Genomic DNA, 9,158 nt, shown 5'->3' on the forward strand with positions numbered 1-9,158 from the left:
ACGTGACATCATTCATTTTGATTTTTGAACTTTATGCGGATGAGTTTGTATTGATAAAATCCCATGATAGAATAGAAACAGTCCCCTGAGAGTTTAAAGAAGAGACCTGCCAGCTATATAGTGTAATCTCAAGGTGCAATACGATTCAAAGGAATTACATTTGATGGTGTATAAATGACTGCTGGGTGTAAAATGTCATCTTTATCATTTTTCAAATGCAGAGGAATGGTACTTGTAAAAAATGAAGGATCTGAAAGATCTAATCATAAAATCGAAAATCTCCTAACAGTTTAAACTCAGGGTTTTCCAACAAACTTCCATCTGTACATGCATTAACACACGCGGATAGTGCATTGAAATAAGCAGTATATGAGATAATTTTTAAAGATGTGTTCATGAACACATCTAGGATGGACAATCGCCTTTGAACCATTCATTGTTAAAATTTTGTGCGTACATAATTGTATTTTTCGATGTCGTTTATTTGACAATACATGAGGTGTTAATCACTATCACTCAAATTTGAATGACTAAAACATGGCATCTTTTTTGCTGATTTCTGACTTCATCTTTCATCTAATTTTAATTATTTTGTAATGATGAAATTTAAAACTTCCCGCAAGCAGTTTGCTTAAAGTTTGATGAAGAAACATTCCAGCTATGTAGTATTGATAGCAATGTCTTATATATGATTAGGAGGAATACATTTTTATGATTGGTAATGATTGATGAAAGTAAAGTGTCATCTTGGTCACTTTCCCAATGCGCTGGAATTGTGCTTGTTAAAAATGAAAAATCTGAAAGAGTTGTAGAGAGAACTGAAGATAAATAAATCAAACAGACAAGACTTACAGTTTTTTCTTAAAACTCCAATCTGCACATGAGCACATAGATAGTACATGGAAATAGGCAGTAAATGAAATATTTTCCATAATGTACATGTATTCATTGAATGAAACAATATTTAGGGTGACTGATGGCCAGTAAACTACTTATTGTAAACCGAATGAATTCAAAAATAGGATTTTTCTGATATAATTTAAATGACAAAATATAGAAAACTGATCATTAACACTTATTTTGATAGGTTAAAATAGGACATTTTTAATGTTGATTTCTCAGTTTCATCTTATTTGGATTAGTTTTTATTGATAATATCTAAAGGTTTAATAGCAAATATTGCTTGCGGATTATTGAAGACTCTTGCCAACTGTAAATCTTTGATAGCAATGTGTAATTGATTGGGAAGAATAAATTTTGATAATATATAATGGGAGATGAATGCAAAGTGTCATCCTGGCCACATTTGTAATCTGTAGGAATGGAATGAGGATTCAGAACAACAAACGGAAAATATTCCATCATGTTGGACATTTTCCCTTAAAACTCCAATCTACACATGAGCACATAGATGGTGCATGGTAATAGGCAATGTGTAAGATATTTTCCAAAATGTGTTCATATAATAAAATACGTCTAGGGTAGTCAAATCCTCTGAATCATTTTTTGAAGAAAGAAAAAATAAACACAAAGTGTGGCTTTCATCTTCCAATTTTTCGATATCTATTGTTTGTATTTATAAATTTCAAACAATCGATAATAATTAAGGTTTTGACAATATTGGATGGTAACCATCCGGGTGCACGGACTTTTTCATGGTTAGTGAGCACCAGTTGTCTATTGAAGAATTTGTACGCACGAGTTTTACGGGCCAATATTGTTTGGAATAAGAACTGCAAAGGATTTGTTTAAACTTCTTTTGTTAAGGACATCACTTTAGTTTCAACAGAATCTACCTTATGTCATGCCACGACTCAAAGAAAACCAACGTAATCGTGCTATTGGGATGCTGAAAGCTGGAATGGCACAAAATACTGTAGCAAGACACTTTGGAGTTCATCGGAACACCCTATAGTAATTATGGAGACGTTTTCAACAATCTGGCAACACTCATGATCGACCGCGTCCTGGGCGACCTCGTGTGACGTCACTTCAACAGGACAAACACATTAGACTGGTGCATGTGATAAATCGTTTTCCAGACAGCAAGTTTGACTGCCCGTAGCATTTCAGGGCCGAGAAATCGACTAATTAGTCCAAGAACTGTGCGTAATCGTCTGCGCGAGCAAAACATTAGACCAAGACGTCCAGCGGTGCGCCAGGACTGCTTCAACGTCATCGTATCGCGAGACTAGCGTGGTACACACGACATCTGCGATTCAGAATACAAGACTGGGCCAAAATTCTGTTCACTGATGAATCCAGATTTCATTTGGATAGCAGTGACGGCCGCTGTAGGATATATCGTCGCGTTGGGGAGCGTTACCAGGACGCATTTGTTGTGCAATGTCGACAATTTGGTGGAGGTAGCGTTATGGTGTGGGTTGGAATGTCAGCACGTGGAAGGACCCCTCTACAAATCTCAACGGCGTACGCTATCGAGATGAAATTATTCAGCTTCATGTGACACCCTTCATACAGAAACATCAAAATCACACCACTCTGTAGCAAGACAACGCAAGGCCCCACGTTGCACGTGTGGTCAGGGACTTGTTTGTTCAACAGAATGTCGATGTCTTGCCTTGTCCAGCTGTTTCCCCCGATTAGTCGCCGATCGAGCACGTTTGGGATGAAATGGAAAGACGTTTACGCCGTTTAACAGTCAGAGACATTGGCTGATTTAGGCCAGGCTTTAACCAACATCTGGAACAACATCCCTCAAGAATTTCTGAACACTTTAGTGGCATCAATAAGGCGTCGCTGTCAAGCATGCGTGAACGCAAATGGTGGTCACACGCGTTATTAATTTTGTTAATTCAATTTCAAATAACAGTGACTTTCGAGTGTGCTGAAATTGACGTTATTCGACGTTGACATTAATGTGTTATGAGATGTTGTTACGAATACATGTATTAACAGTATTACCAAAAAATGTGTTCATTGTAATTTTTAAATGTTTTTTCATATATTAAATAATGCACAATTTCTTTTTTCCGCTAGTATATTTGATAGGTTGAATAGGTGTCTCGAGGTTTACTGTAGAGACTTGCCAGCTATAGAGTTTGATTACAATTTGGTATATAAATCAGATAAATAAATTTGGGTGATATTTTAATATGGTTGCTGATTGTAAAACATCATCTTGATCATTTGACTTATATCAGTTATAAATGAAGAATCTGAATGATTTAAACAAAAACCTCCTTCTGCTCATAGGCACGCGAATAGTGTATGGAAATGAGCAGTGTGTGAGATATTTTCCAAAATTTGTTTGTGTGATAGAACACATCTAGGGTAGTCAATTGCCTCTGAACCACTAATTTAGAAAAAAAAGCACGAATGTGATTTTTATATGCCATTTATATGACAAAACATGGGATAATGATAATTAAAATTCAATTTAATAGGCTAAGACAAGACATCTTTATTGTTAATATCTTACATTCGTAATATTTGGACGAGATTCCAATGATAAAATCGTAAGGTTTGATACAAACTGTTTGCTTAGGTTAATTGAAGACACTACCATGCATATAGTTTTGATAGCAATGTGTTATGTGATTCGGAAAAATAAAGTTTTGATGATGTGTACTAAGAGATGAATGAAAAGTGTCATCATGATAACTCTCCTAATGCAGAGCAATTGCGCTTGTAAGAAATTGAAGAATCTGAGAGAGTTATGGAGAAAACTGATAATGATGTAAGTGATATAGGACTTACACATTTTCCTCTTAACTCTAATATGCATATGTGAACATATATAGTACACGGAAATAGGAAATGTATGATATATTTTCAACGATATGTTCATGGAATAAAACACAAATAGGTTGATCGAAGCCTGTGAAGCACCTATTGTAAAAATATGAACACAAAATGGGAATGTCTAATGCCATTCATATGACACTTGACGTTTTAATCATTAACACTTATTATAATAGGTTATAAACAGAACATTTTTATTGTTGGTTTCTAAATTTCTTCGTTTTCGGACGAGTTTGTAATGATAAAATACGATTTGATGGAACTAGTTTGTTTGAGGATAAAAGAAAAAAACATGTCATCTGTATAGTATTAAGTCGCAATGCATTGTATGATTTTGAGGAATAAATTTTGATGATGTATAATGATTGACGAATGTAAAGTGTCGCCTTGATTCCTCTCCTTAAGCGTTGGAGTGGTTCTTATTAGAAATGAAGAACCCGTATGAGTTGTAGAGAAAATCTTAAAAAACGATTCAACGGATTGGACGTCGACATTTTTCTTTTAAACTACCTTCTACACTGGAGCACATGAATAGTGCAGGAAAAAAGGCAGTTTATGAGATATTATAAGATGTGTTTATAAAATGGAACACATCAAAGGGGGCAATTTGCATGTGAACTACTCATTGTAAAAAAAATGAACACAAAATTTGATTTCTAGTGTCAATTATATGACAAAACATATTAAACATGCATGGTCCATTTTATTTTAACAGTACTAATTGATATTCCATTCAGTCTAATTATCTTACAAAGTAATAGACTTTCGCCTTTTTACACCAGCAGAATCGGTCTCATGTCAAAGTTAGAAATATTTAAAGTGAATAAGAATTAATTCTTTATAGGTTTACAATGTATTCAAACCAAATGCATGATTGGAATGTGCAGGATAGTGAATCGTTTAGTTTCGCCCATCGCATGTTTTGCATCAATTTTTAAAGCGCTAAGCATAGCTCAGCGCTTTATTGTCGTTAGACTTCTATTTCCGGTGCAAGGAATAACTGCCCTCTATGAGCAGAAATAAACATCATTTAAACTGGTAAGAGGTATAGGGAACCAGTTATCTGGGTGACGGAAATGGCCGAGTAGATACGATTGGTTTGCGGGGCTTACGTACATCAGCACGGGAAGCTACGCAATGATGAAAAAATATAATGCGTATTCATGATCAGAAGCTAAAATATAGAAAAATAAAATCGATTCTTTGCAAGAAAATGTCAAAAACTGTGATAAATTACTGTTCAAAAGGTATAATTTGTGATTTTAACATATCTTTTTTCTGGCAAGTATCCATATACAAGTCGTGTTCAGCTTTAATTCACATTATCTTCAGAAAGTAACATATATTTAAAGAAATCTGGCCTTCGATACTTTAAATTGATATTCATTAAACATAAACCAAAATTTCAATAAGGCTCATTTCCGCCTACGCTTGCACACAGTAAATTTTCTTAGAACCAAGCTAGGTTAGCGGTTTTTAGTACTTTCAGTACTTTGATTTACAAAGCAGACTTCTCAAATAAAAGTGAACAAAATGTTGACAGGTTTATTTTTGATATTCCAAACCATTAGGACCTTTACTTAAATCAAAAAATGACAATAACAAACCGGCAACCATCTCAAAAATCTATAAAACAAAATAGAAATTACAGCAGAGTAACACGAACTACTAAAACAATAGAGAAGGAATCAAGAATGTCAAAGTCGTAATACAGTCATTCCCGCATCGACATCAGGTCAAATTTTAAAATGAGGAGAAATTAATAACGCGATACCCGTTTTATCAGATTTGTTTTGTTAAATAATCTTGTACTTCAATTCTAATTGAAATATTGCTTAATTGACCAATAACCATCGTTAAAAAACTTAAACAAAATTTGATATAAAATCGGACCAAGTACCTTTAAGATAATAATCATTAACACTTATTTTAGAGAGTTAAACAGAACATCTTTATAGTTAATATCTGAATGTTATTTTATCCCGATGAGTTTATAATGATAAGATTTGATAGAAACAGTTTGCTTAAGGTTAATTGAAGAGAACGGCTAGCTATCAAGGTTTGATTGCAATGTGTTTTATTTTAAGATATAAATTTAGATGATTTATAATGATTGATGAAGGTTAATCAATATCACCTTTCTAAACGGAGGAACGGAGGAAATCTGAAATAAAAATCTTCGAATAGATTGGTTTAAGATATATTCCCTCCAAACTCTCGTCTTTACATTGGCACATGGATGTTACAGGGAAATTTTCTAATATGTGTTTATAGAATAGAACATAGTTATGGTAGTCAATGGCCTGTTTAACACTTTTTGAAAAAAAAAATGAGCGCGAATTCTATTTTAGTATGCAATTAATGTAACAAATCATGAGATATTGGTCATTAGCACTCAATTTAATAGGTTAAAACAAGAATTTTTTTATTGTTGTTTTTTGAATTTTATCGTGTTTCCTTGACTTTATAATTATAAAATGCTAAATTTTAAAAGAAACAACTTTCTTGAGATTTATTGAAGAGACCTGCTAAGTATTTAGTTTTTGATTGCAATGTGGTATATGTTTCGAAAGAACAGTTTTAGGTGATGCGCAATAATTAATGAATGTAAAGTGGCATATCAAATTCGTTTATAATGCAAAGGAACGTTGCTTGTTAGAAAAGAAGAATCTGAAAGAATTTAACAGCTAACTGAAAATGTTCAAACAGAATGGAATTATACTTTTGTTTGTCCAAACTCCAATTTGCACATAAGCACATGCACTGTATATGGTAATAGGCAGTGTGTGAGATATTTTACACGATGTGTTCATGGAATGGATCCGGAACACCTTTAGGGTAGTCAATGGCCTGTGAACAACTCAGTGGGAAAAGGTGAACACAAAACGGTTTTTGGCCTTTTTAATGATAGAACATATTGATCGTTAGCACGTATTTTAAAGTTTTAAAACGTGACATTTTCATTGTTGAATTCTGAATTTAACTTGTACTTATTAAAATGAAGAATCTGGAAGAGGAAGATTTGCATCAGAAAACTCCAAATGTTGAAACAGTTTGGACATGGCTTTCCCCCAAAAACGTCCATCTGCACATGAACACGGATAGTGCATGAAAAATGGTTGATAAGATAGTTTCCATAATGTGCTCATGAAATGGAACACAGCTAGAGTACTAAATGGCCAGTAAACTACTTATTGTTAAAAAGAGCATACATGAGGAATGTTGAAACGCCGTTTTTGACAACACTTGAGATATTGATCATAGACACTCAGTTTATTATGCTAAAACATGACATTTTGATTTTTAATTTCTGACTTTTATTTTATTTGGATGGGTTTGAAATGATAAAATCCTAAGATAGAAGCGATTTGCTTGAGGTTTATTGAAGAGACCCACCAGCAACACGTATTTAGTTTTTATCCAAAAACTCAAAATATTAAAACAGTTTGGCGTGTTTCCCCTTTTACTCTATAATCTAAAATATTATAAGAGAAAAAACAAAATGTTTAAGGGGGATTTGCGGCCATCTTGTACATTTGAGGATAAGATGTCTTGTTTCTGCCTGAAACTGGCCAAAATGTTGCCAAAAGATATAAAAGCAATTCATATGAAGTCCTACATGTCTTTTTGTTTGTAAAATATGCATACAAGAACAGGACAACGCATTTTAATCCCTCTGAACAGCTGTCGAACTACGCAGGCGCAGACTAAATATTTTGAAGATTTAAAAATCTGAAAAAAATATGAAGGGGCCCGGGTTCATTGGTGTCCTCTCTACAACCATTTGTTGAGAAAAAGTTTGAATTTCGAAGTCAGTTGAAACATGATATATTGATCAATAATAATTATTTCAAGGTGTTAAAACATGACATCTTCATTGTTAGTTTCTGAGTTTCATCTTATATGGATGAATTTGACATTATTAAATATAACAATTTGATAAAAAAAAAAAAGTCTACTGGAATATAAATAAAGAGACCTTCTAGCTATATAGCGTGATGGCAATCAGGAATATGATTCAAAGGGTTAAATTTTGATGATATGTTATGATTGATGAATAAGATATGTCGTCTGGATCACTTTCCTACTGCGGGGGAATTGTAGGAGTTAGAAATAAGAATTACATGTTCATTTAGTACATGATCATTTCGTGCAGATCGTAATTTTTTTTTAGGTCGATGTAGGTTAAGAGGGTTGGGTATATTTCAGTCATTTCATCATCTACATGGCTATAAAGTCCAATGAATTTCTGTTAAAATTTGAGGTAATCATACTTTGTGGATGTGAATATAGAACTGTTATTATTACAGTTTCCTAGCCAGAAACACTCCATAATACGTAGTACGATGATTTTTGGATTCAAATGCCAGATGTTGTCACCATATTGATTGTTTGTATTTCTATAAAAAAGTGGTAGTGTAAGAATGAATACTGAAAGCTTAAGATTTGCTGGTCTAATATTCCTTAAAGTGAATATTAGATACATATTACATGGACACAGACAAAGAATATCACTACGGTATGATCTGTCAAATTTGATTACCATGTAACAATAGGTGGAATACTGTGCAGCGATAAGTTGCATTGTCTTTTTGTTTGACTAAGTGGCATTGCCAAGTACAACAGCCAGGTGTTAGATGACAAGTTGCCTTGTAGGTTGGTTGCAAGGTCTGTTGACATTGGAATAACCACACGGCAGATAGAATATTTGTATGTATTGAATGAAAGCTTTTTCGTTTGTCTAGTAGGCACTCGGTAGGTGCCATTATTACTCCTTTCTCGCATTTCCTACAAACCTCGGGTGAAGCAGGCACGGAAGGAGGCGTTTGGTCATGATCAAACACAATTCAATGTGCTAAGGAAGGCCTGAATTCTGTTCTTAAGATATGTTGATATAACAAAAAAAAAAAAGAAGAAATTTAAGTGAAAAAAAATGCATTATCCTATTTAATCCTGTAAATGCCATGAAGAACAATTTCTTTCTGGCCCCTGAATATTTGGAGGGGTTCTTTAGTTTAAAAATGTATACTAGCCATCTTCATTACATGAAACAGGAATGAAACAATACCGTATATCAGTTTTTTTCCGCGTGTATCCAGTTTCCGCTTTGTTCGCGACGATTTCCGAATCGCGGAAAATAAATCAGAGTAAATTTGATACAAAGTTTTGTTTTTTCTCTTTCCTGATAAAGTAAATATGTAGGTAAATTATGGTGAACTATGTTCAGTTAGTTTAGTTAGAGGTAGAAATTGCGGATTCGGAGAACAAGCCCCAGATAATAGATTTGTAAGCCTCGTTGTTTATTTATCAATCCATTGACAAGCTAATTAAAACGGTCACTTTCCTTGCGTAAACTGATGTCTAGATATACCTGAGCTACTGGTATATGTAAC

The sequence above is a fragment of the Crassostrea angulata genome, unplaced genomic scaffold (genome assembly GCF_025612915.1).
Source record: "Crassostrea angulata isolate pt1a10 unplaced genomic scaffold, ASM2561291v2 HiC_scaffold_14, whole genome shotgun sequence".
NCBI lineage: Eukaryota > Metazoa > Mollusca > Bivalvia > Ostreida > Ostreidae > Magallana > Magallana angulata.